General features: G+C 40.1%; 1 protein-coding gene across 15 annotated transcripts in view; it reads left to right on the plus strand.

The window, feature by feature from the left end:
• The window catches only part of SLC8A1 (solute carrier family 8 member A1), a 387,052-nt gene that overhangs the window by 42,681 nt on the left and 318,721 nt on the right, over nucleotides 1–25,650 (plus strand). For 2 of the 15 annotated variants that reach the window (XM_050753312.1, XM_050753315.1), the window contains exon 1: nucleotides 15,041–15,195. The exons of 9 other annotated variants lie outside the window; for them this stretch is intronic. The gene's annotated coding sequence lies outside the window, so the exon portion shown is untranslated. Of the gene's footprint in view, nucleotides 1–13,176; nucleotides 13,295–14,622; nucleotides 14,785–15,040; nucleotides 15,196–25,650 lie in introns of those variants that run through there. 4 more of the 15 variants (XM_050753317.1, XM_050753318.1, XM_050753316.1 and 1 more) reach the window with 3 other exon arrangements.

Raw genomic sequence — 25,650 nt, forward strand, 5'->3', positions numbered from 1 at the left:
GAGAAAAAAGAGGACACATTCAACTAACCAACATGAATTATTAGGTATTATAATATGCACAGCATGGGCCTGGGTACTGTGTAATGCAAGAGGGTAAATTATCATATTTCCTGTCATTACAGAGCACTTTATACTTATTGCAGTACAAGATCCTCATAATATAGAAAGAAGCAGATTAGCACCCTCAATTTGCAAGGGAAGCAAGTCTCAGAGCAATTGTGGATTTACAAGCACCTAATTAGTAGCAGAACTGAAACTATACACTTTCTTTTCATTCACCTCAGACTTATGGCAGGCAGCTGATCATCTTATTGGATGTGCAAGCTGTAGAGGATCTTTAAGACATGTTTTAATAATCTCCTTGAGTGTAGCCCCTGTGAAGCTTCTTTGCTGCCCCAGTTTCCTGATAGGTATATCGTTCCAGAAAATTTTCAATCACTTTTGATTGAAAGAGCCCCATTTTTGAAATCGACTCAGTCCTATTTATTGTTAAATGTCAATGTCATAATCAGTTCAAGTTTCTTTCCCAACCCCTGCCCTTGCCACAGTGGACTATATTTTTTAACTCTAGAGAGTTATAAATGTGAGGGTATCAATTCCTTCGGACTCAATTTCCCCCTTGTTTTAGTCCATTTTGTGCTATTATGAAAAAATACCTAAGACTGGGTAATTTATAAAAAACAGACATTTATTTTCTGATAGTTATGGAGGCTGGAAAGTCCACAATCAAAGTGCTGGCATCTTGTCAGGGCCTTCTTGCTGTGTCCTCACATAGCAGAAGCCAGAAGGGCAAGAGAAGACGAATACTGTGTCCTCACATGGCAGAAGGGCAGAAGAGAGAAAATCCACCCCCAAAAAGACCATTCTATATTGGTGTTAATCCATTCATGAGGGCAGGGTTCTCATGACCTAAACACTTCCGATGCAGCCCCACCTCCCAGTGCTGCTGCATTGAAGATAAGTTTTCCAACACATTTTATTTTAAAAATAAATTTTAGGGGGCACATTCAGACCATAGTACTCCTTTTATAAAAACACGCTATCACACCTTATTCTGAAATAAAATTAAGAATATAACATATTCCATGTATATATAGTTAAAATTCTTTATAATGACCTAACTATAATATACAAGGGAAATAAATGGTAAGATTTTATAATAAATTAATACATTACTTAATGTATAAACACTCAGATAGGACATTAAAAGAGATGATGCAGTAATCAGATGCATTGTGCCATTATGTAGAACTACCCCAAATGCAACAGCTATAAATACTTGCTAATGGGCAATATTGCCATCAGTGAAGTGATTTTTATCAAAATGGTGAACAATTCTTTTTAAATTTCAAGTAAAACGAAGTACAATTTTTCTTCAATATACACAGTAGTTATATTCCTGGAAAAATCAGTAAATGTAAGCTTACCAAAAATACTACACACACACTATATATAGTGTGTGTGTGTATATATAGTGTGTGTGTATATAGTATATATATGTGTATGTATATATGTGTGTATATATGTGTGTGTGTGTGTATATATATATAAATAGGTTCTTCACCTACATGAATGCCCTGTAAAACACTTGAAAGCTATATGGCATGAAGGACAATTGTCTATGGTAGGAGACTGTCCCATACATTGCAAGATGTGTTGTATCCTTGACTGTAGCCAAATAAATATCCATAACAACTTTCATATTATTATGACAACCACAAAATACCCCATGAATTTTCAAATTGTCCTCTAGGGAGTGGTACAACCCTAGTTGAGGACTTCTTCTCTAGAGACTTGGAAAGAAGAGAGATATTATCTACCCTCTCACCCACCCTTTTTCCTCTGTGCTTCTATAGTGTTCTCTCACAGCTGGGTGTGGGAGAGGAGTAAGGAGAGAACATCTCTCGTGGCAAGATTGCAGCTCCTTCATATTGGCACCTGCTTCTGATCAATCTCACTTATTATCTAATCAGTGTGGTTAGATCAAATACTCAACTGTTCCCACTGAGATGGACTCTTTACTCAGCATCTCCTCCAGGCACTGTGGGAACTTACATGTGACCGGATTATTCTTATAGGTTGACCCCCACCAACTGGTGGCCCCCACCACCTGTGTCCTATAATAGAGTCCTTGGCAGGTCTGCACCTCCAATGTCATGCCCCACCACAGCCCCACTTCTCAGACTGTTTTAAATACCTCTCCAGTGACAAACCCCAAACCACTCCATTCCTCCTCTGTAGTCTTACACCAACTCCAGGGGTATATGATACAGAAGAAAGCTGGAAGCTGAGATTGGGAATCAGATGCCAGTCTCTCCTTCTTACAATCTTTCAAGCAATTCTTTTGGAACCTCTTCCCTTTACCTCAAAGAGGAGAAACCAGTGGGTCCTCTCCTTCACAACTCCCAACAGAGTGCACAGTAGACTGGGTCTAACTGATGTTTTGTTTATATGCCACAGTGGAGAAACCTTAACTGTAAACAAAAGAGGTAGAAATGGAGGAATCTTTTAAAGTTATGAAATGCGTTCTCTCTATGCTAGAATTGAGCCAGTGCTATTTTTTATTTATATTGGCTACCAATATTTTCTCTTCAGGGAATCTCTCTGAACCTATCTGGTTCAGGGAACTACCTGAAATATATATGCATATATCCTCTTTTGGCCAGGTGCGGAGGCTTATGCCTGTAATCCCAGCACTTTGGGAGGCCAAGGTGAGTGGATCAACTGAAGTCAGGAGTTCAAGACCAGCCTAGCCAATTTGGGGAAACTCTGTCTCTACTAAAAATATAATAAATAGCTCGGCGTGGTGGCATGGGCCTGTAGTCCCAGCTACTCAGGACGCTGAGACAGAAGAATTGCTTGAACCTGGGAGGTGGAGGTTGCAGTGAGCCAAGATCACATCACTGCATTCTAGCCTGGGAAACAGAGCGAGACACCATCTCTCTCTCTCTCTCTCTCTCTCTCTCTCTATATATATATATATATATACACACACACACACACACACACACACACACACACACACACATATGTATAGATGCAGCAAAATTGAGTACCAGTTGACAACTGGTGAAGCTAAAGACAGGTATATGGGGTTTGTTCCACTATTCCTTCTACTGTGTGTATGTTTGAAATTTACTATGATAAAAAAGGGAAAAAGTATTTAAACATAGATTACTATATAATTAATATTTATGCACTTTATCCTCTTTAATCATCCTCCCTTGTCTGTAAGTCTGAGAGTAATTTAGAATAGCATATCAAGAAGCGATATGGGCAAAAAAAGAACAAGATTCCACCAAGCAATCTGAAAAGCAATCTGGTGGATAATTCTGGTCATTGTGGCAATTACTGATAATCACATAGGAGACCCCAGACAAGGCATAGCGATGAAAGTAAAACATGCCTAGAAAATATGATTTAGTTTGTTTTTAATTTTCCAGTTGTCAATTCTCCCCTTAATAATTAAGTTAGAAGGAATTCCACTAAATTTTGTATGAGAGAGAGAAGTGAAAAAGGGCAGAAAATTTAGTTACTGTAAGGCTAATTGTTCTATAGTGGAACTAAGGTGATCCTTTAGAATGAAGCAGGTGAGTCACCTTGATCTTAGGAAAAACAAAAGCAAAAAATTAAGTCCTACAAGATCAACATGGACTCTGCTTACTTTGCAGCCCCTGCTGACATCCCTCTCTCTCTCACTGGCTACGTGCATTAGAACCTCTGACCTTTCAGTTCCTCAACTGCATCTCATCTCGGGGCCTTTGTATCCAAAGCTGCTTCTGTCCAGGGCTGTACTGAACTCACTTCGCTCCTTCCTTTCCTAGCCAGTGCTTAGTTATCTTTTGGACCTTTACAGAGTCTACTAAAAAAGGTTAGCTCTCTCTCAGAAAATGTCTAAGCCCACTCTCTGTGTCTTCTTGCTGCCACATACCACAATGTTAATTAAAAAATGAATTGTGTAATTTGGTTAGTTTTCTTCCCCACGATGAAAGTCCCATTTTTTTCCCACTGATGATTCCGTTATGTCTAACACCCGACCTTGCTTAGTGGTCACTCAAAAACTACTCAATAAACAAATGAGTGAACGAATAAATAATTTTTATCTATAATAATACAGCTAGCAGGCAACTACCAAAATTCAAGTTTATTCCCACAAAACTCAAACTCATTCCTGCTGTTTTATTTTATTTTATTTTATTTTATTTGAGACTGAGTCTCACTCTATCACCCAGGCTAAGTGCTGTGGCATAATCTGGGCTCACTGAAGCGTCAAACTCCTGAATTAAAGTGATCCTCCCACCTCAGCCTCTCAAGTAGCTGGGAATACAGGCATGAACCACCACACCTGACTAATTTTTGACTTTTTTATTAAGATGAGGTCTCACAATGTTGCTCAGGCTTGTCTCAAACTCCTGGGCTAAGTGATCCTCCCACCCAGGCTTCCCAAGGTGCTGAGATTATAGACATGAACCACCATGCCCAGCCTGCTCTGATCTTCTCTCATATGAGACACTGCCTCTCACAGAAAAAAAAAAAAAAAAAATTCCCAACTTGTCAGGAAATTCATTACATAGTTTTCTAACACTAGGATTCATATATAAATAGAATGTTATTTATTTAAACAAGTATACTTAAATTTATTTAGTTATAATTGATTAAGAATTAAAAAGTATTAGATTTATTTAATTAAAAATAGGACTTTTTGACTGGGCATGATGACTCATGCCTATAATCCCAGCATTTTGGGAGGCTGAGGTGGGTGAATCACCTGAGGTTAGCAGTTTGAGACCAGCCTGTCCAACATGGTGAAACCCCATCTCTACTAAAAATACAAAAATTAGCCAAGGTGGCAGGCACCTGTAATCCCAGCTACTCAGGAGGCTCAGGCAGGAGAATTGCTTGAACCTGGGAGGCGGAGGTTGCAGTGAGCCAAGATCATGCCACTGCACTCCAGCCTGGGTGACAGAGTGAGACTCTGCCTCAAAAAAAAAAAAAATAAAATAAAATAAAGGAGCATTTTACTTTAAAATCAGAGGATAAACATCTAAAAAATCTAGTATATTCTTTTCATTTTATAAATATATCTTATAATGTCAAGTACTGTTAAATTAACACTAGATTTCTTATAATGATGAATGTATAGTGTTTTAGTTTGTGTCAGATTAAGAGTGTCAGAAAGATGTCAAAAATACACATGAAAAATCAAAACAATTTATTTTATCTTTGGACTTGTTATCTAACAAATAAGACTGCTTTTAACAAAACAATGTTCTTCTGAATATATATGATCAAAAGACAAAGATTTGATTAAATGTTACAAGTATATTAGATTTTCTTCACTAGTCTTGTATATTTCTGAAATAATAGTAAAATCAGTGGTTAAGGGAACTAAGAGGCTCTTTACAAAATCCATACTTTGTCAGATTTGGCTTTCACTCACAGTCAATTTAAATGTCTGGTGGCTGTGCAGGGGCATGGAGTGGGGAAGGATTTTTTCACCTGCTCCTTACCTGCAAGTCAGTTATATGTCATAGAAACAAGACCGGATATTCTCAGATTACTATAATCTGTTTTAGAAACACTGGCATGCCAAGAGGTACAGGCAGTGGGAGCAGTAAATCCATGTTGCAAAGGATCAGGGGGTGCATTGTCTGTAGAGAAATTAGACACAATAATAAAACCAACGAAGGGTCTGTCTGCTTTTTATTGCCACCATTCATCATCTCAGTGGTAAAATATCCTCTCTGCCTGGTAGAGCAGACTAGCACCCTCCATCCCCACCTTGATATGCCAGTCTTAAAAAGGATTTTTTTTCCTATAATAGTAACAACTTTATAGAAATTATATGTGTTCCACTTGAAACCATCCAGAATGATTCCTCTCAAAATGAAAACTCAGTATTTTTTTTAAAAAGATTGAGTGGAGAGGTAATAGGATTCTGCTAAGAATTGGGCCAAAGAGAAAAACGGCTATGTTCTTCCTTTTCGTCCTCAGTAGTTGTTTAGAGTCCTTTTATGTGAGTCTTCTTTGAGATGATTTTAATCATCTCCTCTCTGGTCTCTTTATCCTTGGTCATGCCCACTTTAGCACATTTCAGACACACTGTCAAGATTGATCTTCATAAAGTACATATCTGGCCATAGCGCTCACTTCTTCAAAAATCCTTAAGAGTTGGCCAGGCATGGTGGCTCATGCCTGTAATCCCAGCACTTTGGGAGGCTGAGGTGGGCAGATCACCTGAGGTCAGGAGTTCGAGACCAGTCTGGCCAATATGGTGAAACCCTATCTCTACAAATGATATAAAAAATTAGCTGGGCATGGTGGTGCCTACCTGTAATCCCAGCTACTCGGGAGGCTGGGGCAGGAGAATCACTTGAACCCAGGAGGTAGATTTGCAGATCATGCCACTGCATTCCAGCCTGGGCGACAGGGCAAGACTCTGTCTCAGAAAAAAAAAAAAAAAATCCTTAGAGTCTGATTTTACCTATAAGACTATATTCCTAGAGGCCATGGATGGTGTCTAATACATTTTTTTAAAATCACCACAGAACTTAGTTCATGCCTCTGAATGGAGTAGTCACTCCCTATTTGCAGCCAGAATGCCTTAAAAATTTAACCAGTGATCTGCTACAAAATATAAATGATTACCCTATAAAGTAGCATGTTCTGTTAAATTGTGTCATTTATTCAACATATATTTATTGATCATCTGTTACAAGTGAAGTATGCACTTTGCTGTGTTGAATAATTTTCTATCCAAGTTCTGCTTTTCCTTAAGCAACATTCAGAGATTTTTATTTTTTTTACAAAAGAAACAATAAGAGAAAAATTAAAAACCTCTCTTAAGATCCATGAGATACATAATTCACACATAATTTAGACTTCAAATCTGTATCATTTATTTCAGAAAAGCACAGTATATGAGTTGTAATCTGCTTTAGGCCCTGAGTCTCTAAGTAGAGTGGACACTGAATATACAAAACTCTGCAAATAAAAAACCATTGAGGTTAAATAAAATTTACAAAAACAAGAGGTCAGCTATGATTTCCATGGGTATTTGCAAATTTGCAATTGATGATTTTTCAATAATTAAATATTTGGACATATTTACAAGACAAGTATGTGAATGAGTATGTGAGTTTGTATAAGGGTATGTGTATGTTGTGTATAGTATAATTTCAGGTAAGAATTCAGGAAAAAGGAAAAGGAGGTATGATGGACCCATAGAAACCAGCACTGGGACCATCATTAAGTTACACATACACAATTCTCATGGCCTCTCCCAACACCACCCACCAGTGCTGTTGACTTTGTGACAAGAGGTTCACCCACTAGAGCTTACTTATAAAGTTGGTCATCCAGGTGCATTAATAAGATGCTATAATTTAAACCAAAGAAGCATTCAGAATTCTTGTGGCAACTCTGCCTTAGAAGGAAGTTATTTTTATGTGCAACCCCTGGTGGCAGTCTGTCTTTTTGAAACAACTCTTGGATTTATTTAATATGAATATGCTCCAAAACACAGTGGTACAAGTCATATGGCCATGCCTCTGCTGCTAAACCTGATTAAGTCCGATGGCTTTGAGGCAGGAATTCCTAAAAACAAAACAAAACTCAATACAGGGCAGAAAAAAATTTTCAAAACAAACAAAAAAAAAAATATTGTCCTATATCATTTCATCTGCTTGGGACTCTCAGAAAAGGGATAGTGGTATCAACAGGAAATCTTAACTTCACTCAAGTCTCCGCAGAACTGACCATCTAAACTAGTACTTTCCCTAAACTTTTCTATTCCATTTTTTCCTGCTTTATGGGTTTTATAGGAGTATCTCCATATGACACCCTACAATGTGTTAATTTGTTTATTTTGCTTGTTGCCTGTCATTTTTTCACTAGAATGTGAGTCCCAGGAGAGTAGAAACTTCTACTGATGTTTTCACTGATGTCTCTCCAGTGTCTGAGACGGTGCCTGACCCAGAGTCCATCCTTACAAATATTTGTTGAAAAAATACATGAAGAAATGAATGAACAAATGAATTCATGGCACTCTCAGCTGTGTTTTATTTTTCTCTGTTCTACCCAGCTTTTTTTCCTTTAATCAGAGTTACCTGATGACCGACGTTGGAAAAAACTTACATGTTCCTTGAATCTTGAAAAATAATAAATAAGAATACAAGAATAATGCTCATAAACCCCATGCCTAGTTAACCCTTCTTAATAGAGGAAATAAGAGATTCTCTGACGTATTCACAAATTGGGCCAAATAAGAGCTTATAAGTAATTCCTGAGGTAACTGACAAAGGGTTAGTTTACAAACTGAAGCCTGAGGCTGGGTCAGATTGCTATCTCCGTGTGGTTCCTCTTCCTGCAATGTCACAGACAATCTGTCTGTCATTGCAGAGCAGGTGGCCAGGCAGAATAACGGGGTAGATATGGTGACTGTGTCAGCTAACCAGAGCCTGCACTGCAGCTACAAGGAGATGATTGCTATTAAGTTGCAATTTGCACTGGAGAGAGGCCAAAGAGTTTACCCTATCACCAGAATCCTTCTTTCCATCTACACCAGTCCCCTTACAGGGGACAATACGTGTTCTACTAATTCATGTCCCAAGCACCAAAAACTGCTCTAGATGCTGAGGAATACATGTTCAACTAGAAGGGGGCCCCACGGTAATGGACTGGACTTTCTAGATCATATCCTCCAATCTGCCTATGTCAGGTGAATTATATTACCCACTTCTGCCCCTTAGGGACTCAAAAAGGCCCTTAAACATTTTTAAGTCCTCTTAAATTTCCAAGAAAAGTCCTCATTTTTATATTCTATTAAATAGTGAAATTCGATAGAGCAGCAGAAAAGAAACTGAGTTGTGCCAGATGTAAAAGAGCTTTATCACTTGTCTTTGCTACAAATTAGCTATTTGACCTTAGGCCCGTGGTTTTCAGTCCTGGCTGAATGGTAGAACCATCCCCAAAAACTTGAAAACAAAACAAAACAGTGCCCAGACTTGACTTCTGACCAATAGAGACAGAATGTCTAAGGGTAGGACCCAGCTTTCAGTATTTTTTAAAATAACCCAGCTGATACATGCATACAGCCAGGATTTGGCAAATCCCTTTGTGCTTTCTTTCTCAGTCTGTAAAATGAGAGTAATCACAGCTGCCCCCACTAGTTCATAAGGATTTCTTACATAAAAATTAAATTCGAGGTGGCAAAAAATGTTAATGTCTACACAAACAATTTATCCTTTGGTTTGATAAAGACATTCTTAGGACTGCTGAAATAAACCCAAAGGTGACTTTTGTGTAACTGGATAATACTTTTAAAAGGGGAAATAGAATGCAGTTTCTGAATATTACTTGTTTGTGATTACTAAGGATTCTGCAGGTCACACTGTATGAGTCTAAATTTTTAAAGAGACGAGAGCATACAGTTTCATTATTTCCAGACACTTCCAGTGGTAGCAGAATCAGCATCATTAAAATCATGGAAAACAACACCTGTAAGTTTAGTCTATTTTCCCCTTAGGTTTCATCTTCAAGGGCTCCTGTCTGAGCATTGTGGTAACCACTAAAACATTGGCAGCTCTCAGAAGAGTCTAATCAGTGAACAGCAATTGAAGATACAGCAAGGGAGTTGTATATCATAAATGGTGGCTTGGAAAAGAGATTTATGAAAAAGGCTGAAGTGTAATCTCGCAGGGACATTGCTTCAGAACTGGATTGTAGGGAACAACTGTCTGGTACCAGGCACCCCAGGGAGCTTATCTTGAGTCCCTATTTGATGAAGAATCCTGGAATCAATGTTGAGGAAAGTATGTTGTATAAACTTAGTTAAGAAGTTTATGCCCTAAAGAAAAAGTTCCCAGTTAATAAAATTAATGTAATGTGACAATCAAAATTTTAGTTGTAGCAGGATTTGTCTAAAAATGGCTGTCTTTCAAATTCTACCCTCAGTTTATAATAGAGATAAGATTAAATTGATACCCAGACATAAGGGAAAAGAATTATTGTGAAGGAGAGAAGAATTCATTGCCCTTTTTAATCAATCACTAACCACACTCTGTACTTACAAAATCAGAAAATGCACAAGCAGCTCTTTTTCATTACAGAGAGGAAAGGTACTGTTTTGATGTAGAAATGTTTATTTTTCTGGATTATTCATTGCATAGAACTCTGTATAACAAAAACAATAGCATAATCAATATCAATAATGGGATGACCTGATTATGTAAAATCTAATTATATATAAATTTTAAAATTTACATTGATAACATGTTCATGAAACTTTACCAATAATATTTACCAATAATAATAACAGCAATATCATTTGCTCAGCAATTACTATGATCAGGAACTATGCCAAGCTTCCTATATACATTTTATCCTTCCCATAGCACCTTGAAGGAGAGTTTATGATCCATGTTTTCCAAACAAAGATATTGAGATTTCAGAGGTTAAGAAGCTTCCCCAAGGTTACATAGCTGGATCTGAGAATCTAACACAGATATTCTGACTCTAAAGCCTTGACTTTTAACCAATCTGCTACTGTTTTCTAACCCACTAATTAATAGCTCTAGATAATGATTCTGCCATTAAGTTACCATTGATAAAGTTGTGGGATAGAGACTAGATATTTCCTTAATTTAATAAGGGGCAGAAATGGAAAACAGAAGTGTCAGGATTTTGTACAAACCCAATTCTTTAATATCAGTTGCTCAAATGTAGAATTGCAGGCCTCTGATGTCCAAAGACTATGACAAATTCACTGGCGACTCAGAGGAAGTGGCTGACCCCACGGTAATGCAGAGAGGAGGAAGGTTGTGACTGTGAGTCTGCCAGGAAGGCTGCCCCAGTCTGTGGACTGTTATGCAGAAGCAGGGCTTACAACTGGGTGAGGTACAAGAGTGGTGTTCAACTGGTCAAAACAAAACAGAGAAGTAAAAGTTTAACTGCAGGAACAAGTTTCCAGGGAGGAGGAAGAATAGCACTTAGAAGTCAACAAAGAATTCTCAAAGTCGTCCCCAAAGCAAAGAACCTTGGATCTACTCATCAGCAAAGAAAACCTAAAGAGCAAAACTGGGAACCCAGTGGTTCACCTGAGATTCTTAGGTATGGAAAAATGACTACTTCTAAGCTCCACTCACTGGCCAGGCTAGGGGTGCTATTATATAATAACATTTTCTTATGTAGAAATCAGTATGAAACTGAGCCTATGAATGAACAGATAGATGATTAGTGGAGACCGGCAGAGTAAGAAATGAGGTGAGGGATGACTAAGACTATATTAACATACTTCAGAAGCTCCGAGCAATGGAAGAGACAATAGAGGTACCTCTGATTTATGTAATTCAAAGTAAAATGAAAAGAATTTCAACAGAGGATTGTGCTTATTTTCCCTATGATGAAAAAATATTGAGGGCTTTAGTAAACTATTAAATATTTTTTTAAAATCTTGGTAACCTGATCACATGTCTAAATTTTCTATAGACTAGATTAAAAGTAGAGCCTAATTCACAATATTTACACTTGGTCTGAAAATGAGTTTGCTAACAGATCCCCTGAAGGTTTCCTAGGAAATAGTTTATGAACATCAGAACCATCTTTCAAATATATCAAATCTTAGTGATATCCCTGTGGAGTCCCCTGAATGATTGTGTCATACTGCTTTGGTTAGATAACAGTGGAGACCGTTGACTCTTAATTCCAAGTCCAGAGGAAAGAATGGCAATCAATGTGGAAGACTGCGATTAAGAAACATTACTGCTATTAGAATGTAAATTACCACCTTCCTCCATTGAATGTTTCTTCTTTCCAAAGCCACAGACTGCAGCAGCCTCACTTTTTCCTTTCTTAGAACCATAGTCTTCCTCAGCCTTGTGTCTGTGATGTAGCCTTTGATAATTCTCTCTCGCAATAAAAACCCACTCATGTATGACATTTAGGAGGGAGCAAAAGGTTTGATTTGCCTTGGGGCCCTGGAACCATTATAAAAATGCCTTTAATGAGAAATGAAAGGCAAAGAAAATTAGGAGCTCAGAAACTGACTGAACCAAAAAGGATGCCATATCGCTAGGCACTAGGCTGCCTCTCAATAGTTCTAGATAAACAGAAGACCATTTTTTTCCCCCAAGAATCCAAATCAGTCTAAAAGCAGTTTTGATTGGAAAAGAGGAAGAACCAAGTGGCCAAGATGTAGCCTTTCAGTTTCAATGGTCAAAGCCAAAAAAAAAAAAAAATAAAAGTCATAAGACAGACTTTGGGCATCACTGGAATATAGACATTTAAAGAACAGGGTTCTTGTCACAAACATGCCTACAATTTCAAGAAAATCTCAGCTTTCACTAAGTGGCCCATGATAGCAATAAGAGGCTACACTCTTTCCACGAAATCTATTCCAATGAGATATGGCCCACTCACATTTTCGTTTAGCTTTCGCTTTGTTCCTTCATTCAGCTGTGTCCTATTTCTTATGAGTGGAGTCTTTAGTTACATGCTTTCCTTAGTGTCATTTAGAAGGCAGCCACTTTTCTCTCCAAGCCCCTTTCATTGAGTGTGATCCAAATATCTGCTACTGACACTCCCTTAAATTCAGGGACTGTAAGTAATTTTTTGGTAGAGGACATATTCTAAAAGAGACAGTGAACTTCTGTCTCTTCCCACAGGTCACTCTGTTTATATCCACTAGTAAGTGCAGTCTAACCAAGTTTGTGTGGAAAGTAGCTTCCAAGAAAATTTAACTTATAGCAAAGAAAGAAAAATATTCTTAGGGAAGAACGATTCCTGCAAATTTATAAGACACGAAGCAGTTTTGAGTGTCCTCTACAAAGCCAGTATCCATGACTGCTGGCAACAGACCCGACTAATTAAAGTGAGGTCCTCATTCAGACAGCATCAGCATCACTTGAACACATGCCTACCCCAGGACTACTCCAAGTCTATTAAAAAAGAAACTGCAATCCCCATGTGATTCATACTCACATTCATGTTTGAGGAGTATTGACCTAGAGCAGTGATTCTCAACCTTCATTGCACATAGGAATCAACCAGGCATCTTAAAAACAAATTAAGCCTGTCTGGGGCCCACCTGAAGAGAGTCAAAGTTAATCAATTTGGGGGTGTGGCCTAAGCACTGGGATTTATAAGGCAGTCCAGGCGATTCTGAGGTGCAGGGAGGATTGAGAGTCACTGGCGCAGAGGCAGAAGAGGGTATTTCTTCCATTCCGTCCCTCTGTTGCAGAAGCAAACTGAGGTTCCTGGAGTCAGAATCATTTGTGGTGACTGCCCCGGTTGCACCGTAAGTACAGGGGGAACGTTTCCACGAAAAAAACTTCCTGCCTGGTGCTCTGCAGGTCCCTCCTTCTCCCACCTTCCCCAGTAGCTGCTCCTAATCCCCCCACACCTTGGCAAACGACATCAGTGGCTAGTAGCAACTGGTGTTTTAAAAATACAAATTTGGAGCCCCATTTGAGACCTACAACAGGAGAGTCTGCATCAGATTCGGCCTCAGAGTCTACAGCATCTGACTACATTCCCAGGTGTGTCTGATGCGCAGCCAGGTTTGGGAGCTAGTGAACTCCACAGCAGGTCTAGCCTTTCACCACGTGAAGTCATTAAGGGTTTGTAAGAATGAATGAGCTGTCAAGAGAGGAAAGGCCTGGTGCAGTGCTCCTTTATTAATTATGGGGAAAGTGATTTATTGGCAATGATAATGCTTCTCTTGGAAAGGGCAAAGAACGGTTCGTCGATTGCTGCATTAGGTCTTTCCCAACTCAACCTTAATGCTAGGCTTTTACTCCTCACTGTAGTTTAAAACCAGCACGGCTTTCACACGAAACAGTCTCAGGGTCTTTATTCCCAGGTGAGCCGCATTTTTGAGGGAAATACCAACACAGAGACTCTTTTCTAGTTCTTGGCCGGAGGACACCCTCCCCCCAATATACTTGTTTGCTTGTGTCAGCATCTAGTAGCCAACGTATAGTTGTGCATATCTGATATGTAGAAAAACACAGGTTGAAGAATTTAAAAAAATCGCTGATATATGCTCAGACCCTTTTGCTAAAAGAAAGCTTCCTTTAACAGAAGGGCAGGAAGTGGGGGAAGAAAGATAGTTGGATTAACAAACTCAGAGGTGAGAAACGGGTAGGCGAATTGGGGGTCAGGGTTCTGTCTGCGGAAGAGGGTTTAAAAGAAAAGTTGCAGCGCCTGTGTGCCCGTGTCATCGATGGGCTGGGTGCGGGAGACAGCGCTAGCGCGCCGCCACAACGCACTGCGGGGCCGAGAGCCGGCAGGAAATCGGAAAAGCTGCTCGCCGGCAGAGGCTGGGAGGCTGGAAGGGCTCCCCACCCTCTCCGTGCTCCAGAAACGCGCCGGCTCTGCCCCGACGCGATCGCCCGGTGAGCCCCAGGGGCGCGCAGGGGGCCCCGGGGTGCCCGGCGGCCGCGGGGCCGAGCGCGCGTGTGAGCCAGTGCGAGGCTGCGGGCGGCGGGCGGGCGAGTGTGCGCGGGAGGGAGGGGGAGCGCGCGCGCCGCCCGGGCCCCGGCCCTCCCAGCCTCCCGGCCTCCGCGCCTGCCTCCCGCCCGCGCGCACCGCTGCCCGCCGCCGCCGCTCCCGCTCGCGCCGGCGCTGCACGGGAGTCAGCCTACCGCCGCCGCCTGCTTTGTGCTTCCCACAGAAGATGGGAGCGACCTCTTCCTGATCGGGAGCTGTTTAAAACGAGGGAGTGCGCCGTATTTCCTACTAGCGTGGAGGAACGGAGGAAGAATCCATTCACACTCCCCAAACCAGGTAGGATCTTATGATGGGCAGGCAGAAGGCATTTGGTCAGAGACCGAGAACTATTTTCCATTTGCTGCTCATAAGGCTACACTTCGCTCTGCTTTGGCAAACGAGCGGCTTCTAAATTTGTGTGTGTGTGTGTGTGTGATGTGGTGGTGCGCGCCTGCACATTTTTCTGGGTGTCCGCGCTTCCCAGAGTGAAATTGCTCGGGCTGGTGCGTCTGGGCGTGAGGGTGCCTGCCTGCCAGTGCAGGCTGCCGGAGGAAGAAAGGGCTGCTAAGGAGAGATGCTGCACCCTGCACCGCGCTGGGCTCTGAGGATTCAGGGCGCGAAGAGCTAAGTCCACCCCGAAAGCAGAGCTGCTGGGGATCCAGGCGTCCCCACCCACTGGACTCTTCTTCGCGGTCATCCCTTCTCCCGGTAATCCCTGGGGTCTTTCACCAAGGCCACACTTCCGAGCCCTCTTTTCCAGCGGACGCTGGGTGCTCATTCACGGACTGCGGAGAGGAGGGAGGTGTGGCGGGGCAGAGACAGACGAGGAAGAAATGTAGGGGGTAGCAGGGAGTGGGCTGCAAGGTCCCGGTCTCTGGGCGCTGTGCCGTGATGTGCTTTGGGGATTCTGCACACAGAGGCATCTTTCCCTAAGAGATTGGAAGGGAACTTTGTAGCTGCATTCTCTGCCTCTGGAGCTTTGCTGGCTCTTGGGGGAAGTGGTCTGTGTTCTCAGATGTGAAGATATCCTTTTTGGCTCCTCCTTAATGAAGAAGAGGGCGGTCTTATAGCTGGACAGCCGGCCAAAGAAACCAAATCCGCCCAGGCGATGCTCTTGAAAATACAGTATGTGTGCATCCTTGATTCTTTAAATCCACCCCCTGCATCACCCCCGCCCCCCCTACCCCCCTCCCCACACCGTGGATGCTGTTGCTGTTTGATGAATGGCTTGGGCTGGCAATTCGTATTTCCCTCTCCAAAGTGGTAGTGGTTGAGTTGAGAGCAGGGGTGATGAAATTTAACAAAGCATTTTTAGAAGAGAGCAATGTGCATGTTGTATGCAGTCATTGGAAAGTCATGCTTTGCACTAGGTATCCTTTTAAAGCCCCCAATCCTGCCTCCCCTGAAGCCGCTCTCTATCTCTCCTGCTAGTCAGCTACTAGTGGTTGTGAATATAACAATACAAACTTTGTCCTGCTGGAGGTGTAAAGACTAAAGAGAGAAAAAAGGATATCAGTGGGAGGTGTAGTGGAAGAAGCTTTTTAAAAAATGACAGATGTGGTGAAGACAGTACAAGCGTCCTGATCATGGAGGAGCCTCTAGCTGAGTAGGTGGAGATTTCTGATCAGATCTGGTTAAAGGCATTGTTGGAGTATCTCCAGATATGAGCAGTTGAACATGCACAATCTGAGACTTGTGCGAAGATTTCCCAAGAGAAAGAGGGAGCCACCAGGAGAGAATTCTGAAAGTATATCTCTGTTTCCCATGCCCCCACCAGCGTGCACGCGCGCGCGCGCGCGCGCACACTCACACACACACACACACACACACACACACACTCACACTCACATGCTTTCTCTTTCTCTCTCGAAGCTACTCCAGCAGCGAGTCAGGAAAAGAAAAAAGGAGGAAAATGAATCTAGATGTTTCATTCATTTCAAGTAAGAAGACAAAGCCGGAAGAGGGATGGTTGGTTTTAGGTTCCTCTTTCAAATCCTGTGTTACTTGGATTGAGCTCTCTGGGTTTGCTAAAGTTGCTTAAATGGGAGGTTAGGCGGGTGTGAAAGCAGGAGGAAGGAAGGGAAAACTAGCTCCATCTTTGGGGCCTTCTGAGTGAGAAGGTGGGGGAGGACCCACTTATTTCATCAAGAAGCAAGATGTGTGCTCTTTAATGGTTTTCATTTTACAAATTCTGCCTGCTTGAAGAATTCCATTGGGATCTCACAGCTCTTTAGCTAAGATTTCTCACACCTACTATAAAAGAAGCCCTGATTTTGTCCCCTTAAAATGGTTGTCTTTTTTTTTTTAAATGGAGTGATTAATTCCTAGAAAAACAACAGCAACAAAAAGGACTGAACAGCAGAGATAAACCATTATTTATTGTTAAGCTGTATAGGGCTACAAAGGATGTAAGAGTGTCATGACAATCAGACTTAATTTACTCTGTCTTGAAAGCTTAACAGGGCTGAAAGAGGAGAGTAATGAACTAAAATAATATGACAGCTGTATTTTTTTTGTATCTATCTACCTATTTACTTTATTATTATTATTATATAATGGTTTCTACTGTAACGTTTCAGATTAAGAATTAGCCCTTTTGTTGGCCAGGGGAAGAAAAGAGCTTCGGAGTAACAGTGCTTTGACTCCCAGTAAAATTACAAAAGGAAGGTGTGATATAGTCAGTAACACCTATAGGACTATTTGCAGGAATTATGTTAATTGCTCCATTAAGCTTTCTATGTTTTGAAAAAATAAAATATATTCCAAGAGAACTTCGGCATTTGTTAAAAAGCTATGTTTAACATGCTTTTGCCAGGCAAAAATAGACTTTTATTTACTTGCAAAATAAACACATGATTCCTTTCCTCTTAGTATTCAATCTATTTCTTTGACAAAATAAATGATGAGAAAAGCTCTGCAAATCCAAGGAAGTTGCAATTCCCCTTTAAAAAGCAAGCCATAGATGTGGTTGCCTCAAAGTAAGTGCATTTTGGGACATTAATGTCTGTTTTTTTAATGTTGCAATTCAGTGAGACAAGTTCTTTCTTTGTGATGCCTTTAGGTATAGGGAGGATAGTATATAGGTAAGAAGGAGACTGCCCTAAAAACATGGAAATAAACAAAATTCAAACTGAAATATAAATTAAATCTGGAAAAGAAATGCAGCCTCTAAAAGAGGCTATTAAACCACACATGTTGCATGTTATATATTTTTGTACTATGTGTGTATGCTGCTTTCAAGTAAACATTAAATTGTCACTTTATATTTGCTTAGAATTTAGGAATCAGTGTGCTATTATATCTACTCTTTCTGGTCCCTTTCTTTGTTTTTGCCCCCAAGGATAAATGTGTTTTGCTAAAATATTATCCAAATATCACTCATACTTGTAGTTAAATCCTTCATCATAACCTCCCATACCTCATAGACCCCTCATCATAACCCCTACCAAATGGCCTCCCATCTGACCAAATTCTACTACTCCCTCTTGTGGCAAACATTCTCCCTGACTTTCTCAGGGTTCCTGAATCCTATCTGACATCACTTATGGCTCCTTTAGCTGTCTATCACTTTGACTCTAATTCTCGGTAGTAACGGTGGCTAACAAAACCAGTCGATTTCTGTACTAGCTGTTACCACTTTTCTTTTTAAATGATGGTATTTCTGTTCCCTAGAGAGATAGCTGAGATTTAGTGGAAATAAATATCAGGTGTTTTCTGACCCATTGGGATGGACTAGATTCTGAGAATGTGAGCTTTCAACGTCTGCCTTTGAGATTTGGATTTGGATTCAGGACTAGTACAGTGGGGCCTAATTAAGTACGGTGGGATTACTTTCAGTTTTCTTTCTTCATCTTCCAAAACCTCTTTTTCTTTCTCTGTCTCTCTCTCACCGGCCTCCCCACTCTGTCACCCTCCATCCCCAGCCCTCCATGCACACATATACATTACAAAATACATTTTACATAATATATATTTTGAAGACCTAATCAATGATTAGGTTCTCAGTAGTACGTATTAATCAAACAGTCCATTTTCTGATGTATTTTTCCAGTGTATTGACTTAACTTATAAGACAGTTGCTCATAGTCCTTGCTGCCTCAAGTGATTTTTGTAGGTTCTCTTTGCAGAGACTATATTGAATAGTAGGTGTTTAAATTTACATTTGAGATTGTCCTTTGATCTGCCCAGCCAAGAGTGTAGACAGTAACAAGACAAAAGTTTAAATGAATCACATTTCCCCCTTATCTGAAACTTTCTAGTGAATTTCAGTAGAAGGAGGGGAACATGTGGAAGAGGAAAAGCTCTGGCAGCTGAAGCAAGAAAATGCTTTTGTGATCAAGGGCAAGTGCATTGCAGGCAGCAGTCTATACAGTGATTTGAGGGTGGGCAAAACATTCCCAGGTTCAAAGCATTTATTTCTTGGGCAAAATAGGATCTGAAACTTTCACAATTAGAACCATTCATTTGAATAAAGGAATTCTATCTAGTAGACCCTAATAAAATGAAATACCATCCGAGAAGGAGCTACCATTAATTCTCACAAATCATTAGCATATGTTCATTTTTTTTTTTTTTAACTTGGATTGGTTTATCAGGTCAGCTGGCAGACAAAGTCCTGAGGGCCTGGAACACAGGAAAATACAGAGAATGTGAAAGAGGTTTAAAACTAGGTTGCTGCCCAGTTAGTGCACTCAGGGCCGTTTTGGTAGGGAACTTTGGGGGATGTGAGTGTCCAGAAATGGGGATGTTGATGGAGGGATAGAGAGTAGCCAGACAAAGGCAAAGATAAACTCTCCAAATTTAGCTTCTAGAGCAACAAGGGTAATAACAATTTGGTGCTTTCTTGAAGATTTAGCCATTTAAGTCCTCTGGGGAATGGGCAAAATATTTTCCCTAGAGTGAAATTACATCCTTAAAATCTTGAATAGATTCGACTGTATCATTTTGCAGTATGGATTAATGCCCGTAACCTAGAAAATGCTAATGTGATACCAATTCAAATAAATGGTTTCTTGCACATGTAACAGATCTAGGAAACTAGATGTGAATATTAAAGATCATCTTAATTTTTTAAAAAAAGACAAAGAATAATTACTTTGATGTCATTGCATGGGAAGTGAGAATAATAATTTCCTAGTTGGATCCAATGTGAGAGGAAGTCAAACAAGGTAGTGATCCAGCAATTTTCTTCAACCAAACCATGATGTTTATGGAGCACTCAGTGTATACAAGGCCCTGTGCTTGGCTTTTCAAAGAATGCAGATGATGAAGAAAAGTTAGTGACATTTGTTGAGTGCTTCTTATGTGCCAGGGACTAGTCTGAATGCTTTACACACGTTTTCTCACTGGATGCTTATGAGTATCCTGCAGGGTAAGGAAGCATCGTTATTCTGACTTAAGGATGAAGACTGTGGTTCAGTGAAATAACTTTGGCCAAGGCCTAACAAGCAATGGTTAATAAAGAAAGCTCTCCAAAAGCCATGCTATACACTGTTCTCTGTTCCCAGGAATGTCATGGTCTAGAACACGTATACTGAAGTACAAGGCTGAGTGAGAAAGATCACTCCACTGCAACTGAGCAAAGTGCTGAAGGAGTTGAAAGGAAGAAGAGAACATTGGACATGGCTTCACGGAGGAGGAGGCATTTTAATGTATTCAGAAAGAGTGAAAAGGATTTTGAAAACAAATAAGGCCTAGCCACTTTTGAAACATGTCAAAGAGCCCCAGCTTATTTATGACAAGGCAGCCATAGAGAAATGTTAGGGCAGTTTCTAGACTCTTTCATTCTGTTCTGTGTCCCAGTCAGGACCGTGCCACAGAAACAGGATCTGAAACAAATAATAATATAAACTATTGCACAAATGCATTTTACGCTTGAAACCAAAATGTAGGATGAACTTCCAGCATGGCCTTGGAGAAGAGACGCTGTACCAGTCAGAGGTGAGGCAAGGGATAGACCACGTGCTCACTGGTTCCTTTATTAAAGGTGATGATTCTGTTTCCTCTACTAGGGTAGGTGGTTTTCATTTATCTGTTTAGCACCGAATGGTTATGCTGGTGCTTTTACACTTGAGCTTCTGGAACTTGTCTAGCTTCCAATTTTTTCAGATTTCCCTTAAAGCTCAGGACCCAGGGCCACCCTTTGGTTCTCTGCTGTGCTCGATGAATAGCATCCCATCCTGGCAGCAGGTTGAGAGAATCAGACAACTTACTCTACACCCAAGCTTTAACTTCCTCTGTGGGCTGTGTTAGAGCCCCAACTGTGGGTGGCATCAGACAGTTTGGAGAGGTGCCCATCAAATGTCTCTCAGAAGTTTCAAGTCACTCATCCAAAATGCTCTTTCAAATGTTGGGGGATGTGGGCCCTCCAAAGCTGAAATTTGTGAGTCGGTGTTGGGCACAGTCAATGCTTCTTTCCCCCTGACTCCTCCCTGTCTGCCTTTCTTCCCCTGGACATGCAGCTAGCTGTCAGAAGTTTTTTTTTAAGAGCTCTTTATCGGTCCTTCTGTTGCTTCATACCATGGCTAGCACTGGAAGAGACATCTGACATCACCTAGTTTTGCTTTGTGTTAATTTTTATATTTTACAAGTAAGCAAATGGAGGCCATATAAAATTAAATGATTTGATAAGACTGAAATAGGAGCTAGTAGAATCCAGTTCTGTGACTCTGAAATCATTTCAGCCAAGTCACCTCTTTTTTCTTTCCCTGTGTAGAAAGCCTCCAGAAATTTGCCTATGTTTTCTGGGCCTCAGGAATTCCTAGATGTCTGACAAGGATTCTTCAGGGTGGAAAGGAAACTATGACTTTTCATCTAGTTTGAGAATACTGACTAACAAAATAAACCACCCTAAGGTCCTCAGACTAAAGGTCTCTGAGGTCAGCAGACATATTCATGATAGTTATAGCATTTGCTTGAATTCAAAAGGTGGTATATTTGACATTGTGCTAGTTACTTAGACTTCTCTGTGTTGACTTTCTTCATCTATTATACTTCATCTATTAAATGGGAATAAAAATATTAAAAAGGCTTGTGATTTGTGTGAGGAGTAATAAAGTAATATTAGTAAAATATTTGGAACAGTTTCTGATACCTGAGTGCTCAGTAACTGTTAGCTCATTACTGAAGATATAGTGAGAGAGGGCCTTGTTCCTGCCTGTGTGCACCCATGTGAATACACTGATTGGTGTGGTGAAGGGGTTGCCACAGGAAGGTAAAGGAAGATTAGTACACACATAATGACATATGCCAAAGATCAGAGAGCTGATTTTTTAAATGGCCAGATAGTCAGTATTTCTGGCTTTGTGAACTATAGGATCTGTCATAATTTATCAACCCTGCTGTTGCAGCAAGAAAGCAATCAAAATATATAAATGAATGGGCATGACTGTGTTCCATAAAATGTTAATTATGAGCACAAATTTGAATGTCACATAATTTTCACATGAAATATTTTTTTTTTATTTTCCAGTAATTTTAAATGGTAAAACATTTTAATTTTGTGGGCCCTTCGAGAACAGGTAGCAGGTTAAATTTGTCCCATTAACCATAGTTTGCCAACTCTTGACACACACAGTATAGATATGAGAGACACAAATGCAACATTCATAGGCTTGGGGAATCCTAGCAATTGGTGTTGGTGTAGTGTGAAGAGAAATGGCCTAGAAATTCACAGAATTTGTTCTGGAGCCTAGCTCCATCACTTCTGAGATGTGTAGCTTTGAAATGTCTCTTTCAGTTATCAGTGTTTTGTAGAGATGGGGGTCTTGCTCTGTTGCCCAGGCTGGTCTTGAACTCCTGGGCTCAAGCAATCCTGCTTCAGCCTCCCAAAGTGCTAGGATTATAGTCATGAGCTACTGTACCTGGCCTAGATGACGTTTAAGGACCTTCCTGGCAATCAAAGTAGTTTTATAAGGGAAATTTGACATTCGAGATGGGTCATGGAGGACAACCATAAAAACATTAGAAAGGATGATGTGGTACATATTTGGGTAATTTTCATTTAGTAGCTCAGCTGACTACTAGCTGATACATTGACTAACAGTAGACCTGCACAGATGGACAGGTGTTATAGATGACCTTGAATGCCACAGTGTAGGATTTGAATATCATAGCTGCAGATTGTTAGCAGAATTTCCCAGTTTTACAGATGATACTGAGAGAGGGAAAATGACTTCTCTAAGGACATATGACTGGTCAGTAGAGCTGAGACCGGCACTCATTTCTTTTAGTCCCTAGACCAGTGAACCTTCCATCTACCACACTGACCCTATAAGTGTAGTAGAATGCAATTAAATGCAGTTGCATGACTCTGACCTCATAGAGAAAAAGTCTTGGATAAATTATAGAAGCTACTTTTTGTCTCTTCCAAACGTGATCTCATACCCCAGCATATCTAAGAAGGTAGGTCTGTGAATAATCCTGTTACAGAGAAGGGTAATTACAAAAGTGTCCACCTAAGACCTTACAATTCAACAACCTTTTGGCTGGTTTCCTGCAGAGTGTCTTTTAAATCTCAGCTTGGATGTTATTTTTCAGCTGAACCTTCTCTAATACTCTGACAGGTAAAATCCTCTGTTACTTAGTTTTACAGAGTCACGTTTTTACTTCCATAGCATTTATTTGAGTTAATAATTATGGATTTCTTTTTTTAAGTTCTGGGATACATGTGGAATGTGTGGGTTTGTTACATAGGTATAGATGTGCCATGGTGGTATGCTGCACCTATCAACCTGTCATCTAGGTTTTAAGCTCTGCATGCATTAGGTATTTGTCCTAATGTTCTCCCTCCTCTTCACCCCCCAACCCTCAAAAGGCCCCAGTGTGTGTTGTTGCCCTTCGTGTGTTCATGTGTTCTCATTGTTCAACTACTTATGAGTGAGAACGTGTGGTATTTGCTTTTCTGTTCCTGTGTTAGTTTGCTGAGGATAATGGCTTCCAGCTTCATTCATATCCCTGTCAAGGACATGATCTCACTTTTCTTTATGGCTGCATAGTATTCTATGGTATATATATATATACCACATTTTCTTTATCCAGTTTATCATTGATGGGCATTTAGGTTGGTTCCAAGTCTTTGCTATTGTAAATATTGCTGCAGTACACATATGCATACAAGTGTCTTTATAGTAGAATGATTTCTGTTCCTTTGGGTGTATACCCAGTAATGGGGTTGCTGGGTCAAATGGTACTTCTGGTTCTAGATCCTTGATGAATCGCCACACTGTCTTCCACAATGGTTGAACTAATTTATAATCCGATCAATAGTATAAAAACGTTCCTGTTTCTCCACAGCCTCACCAGCATCTATTGTTTCCTGACTTTTTAATAATTGCCATTCTTACTGGTGTGAGATGGTATCTCATTGTGGTTTCAATTTGTATTTCTCTAACGATCAGTGATGATGAGCTTTTTTTCATGTTTGTTGGCTGCATAAATGACTTCTTTTGAGAAGTGTGTGTTCATATCCTTTGTCCACTTTTTGATGGCTTTTTTTTTTTTTTTTGGTAAATTTAAGTTCCTTATAGATTCCAGATATTAGACCTTTGTCAGAGTGTGTAGATTGCAAAACGTTTCTCCCATTCTGTAGGTTGCCTGTTCACTCTGACGCTAGTTTCTTTTGCTATGCAGAAGCTCTTTGGTTTAATTACATCCCATTTGTCAATTTTGGCTTTTGTTGCAATTGCTTTTGGTGATGTAGTCATGAAGTCTTTGCCCATACCCATGTCCTGAATGGTATTGCCTAGATTTTCTTCTAGGGTTTTTATGGTTTTTAGTTTTACATTTAAGTCTTTAGTCCATCTTGAGTTAATTTTTATATAAGGTGTAGGGAAGGGGTCCAGTTTCAGTTTTCTGCATATGGCTAGCCAGTTTTCCCAGCACCATTTATTAAGTAGGGAATCCTTTCCCTGTTGCTGGTTTTTGTCAGGTTTGTAGAAGATCAGATGGTTGTAGATGTGTAGTGTTATTTATGAGGTCTCTGTTCTGTCTTATTGGTCTATATGTCTGGTTGGGTACCAGTATCGTACTGTTTTGGTTACTGTAGTCTTGTAGTAGTATAGTTTGAAGTCAGGTAGCGTGATGCCCCCAGCTTTGTTCTTTTTGCTTAGGATTGTTTTGGCTATACAGGCTCTTTTTTTGTTCTATATGAAACTTAAAGTAGTTGTTTTCCCTAATTATGTGAAGAAAGTCCATGGTAGTTTGATGGGAATAGCATTGGATCTATAAATTGCTTTCACAATATTGATTCTTCCTATCCATGGACATGGAATGTTTTTCCATTTGTTTCCTCCCTTATTTCCTTGAGCAGTGGTTTGTAATTCTCCTTGAAGAGGTCCCTCACGTCCCTTGTAAGCTATATTCCCAGGTATTTTATTCTTTTTGTAGCAATTGTGAATGGAAGATCATTCATGATTTGGCTTTCTTCTTTTCTATTGTTGGTGCATAGGAATGCTTAGGATATTTGCATATTGATTTTGTTTCCTGAGACTTTGCTGAAGTTCCTTATCAGCTTAAGGAGTTTTTGGACTGAGACACGGGGGTTTTCTAAATATAGAATTATGTCATCTGAAAACAGAGACAATCTGACTTCCTCTTTTCCTATTTGAATACCCTTTGTTTTTTTTCTCTTGCCTGATTGCCCTGGCCATAACTTCCAATACAATGTTGAACAGCAGTGGTGAGAGAGGGCATCCTTGTCTTGTGCCAGTTTTCAAAGGGAATGCTTCCAGCTTTTGCCCATTCAGTATGATATTGGCCATTGGTTTGCCATAAATAGCTCTTATTATTTTGAGATATGTCCCATCAATACCTAGTTTATTGAGAGTTTTTAACATGAAGGGATGTTGAATTTTATCAAATGCCTTTTCTGAGTCTATTGAGATAATGTGGTTTTTGTCATTCGTTCTGTTTATGTGATGGATATAATAATGGATTTTGGGTAGTAATTTAAATGAACAGCTGTCTTCTCAGCTAGATAATAAGTTCCAATAGGAGAGAGATTATGTCTGTCTATCTCATGATTCTAGCCCCAATGCCTCGCACTTTGCTAGATACATGAAAGACATTTGATATTTTTTAATGAATGAATGTTCTCTCATTAATCATTGATATTGATGAAAATAATTGTTACATTAGCAAAGGCTTCATAGATAGAAGTTATCT

The sequence above is a fragment of the Macaca thibetana genome, chromosome 13 (genome assembly GCF_024542745.1).
Source record: "Macaca thibetana thibetana isolate TM-01 chromosome 13, ASM2454274v1, whole genome shotgun sequence".
NCBI classification, from domain to species: Eukaryota; Metazoa; Chordata; class Mammalia; order Primates; family Cercopithecidae; genus Macaca; species Macaca thibetana.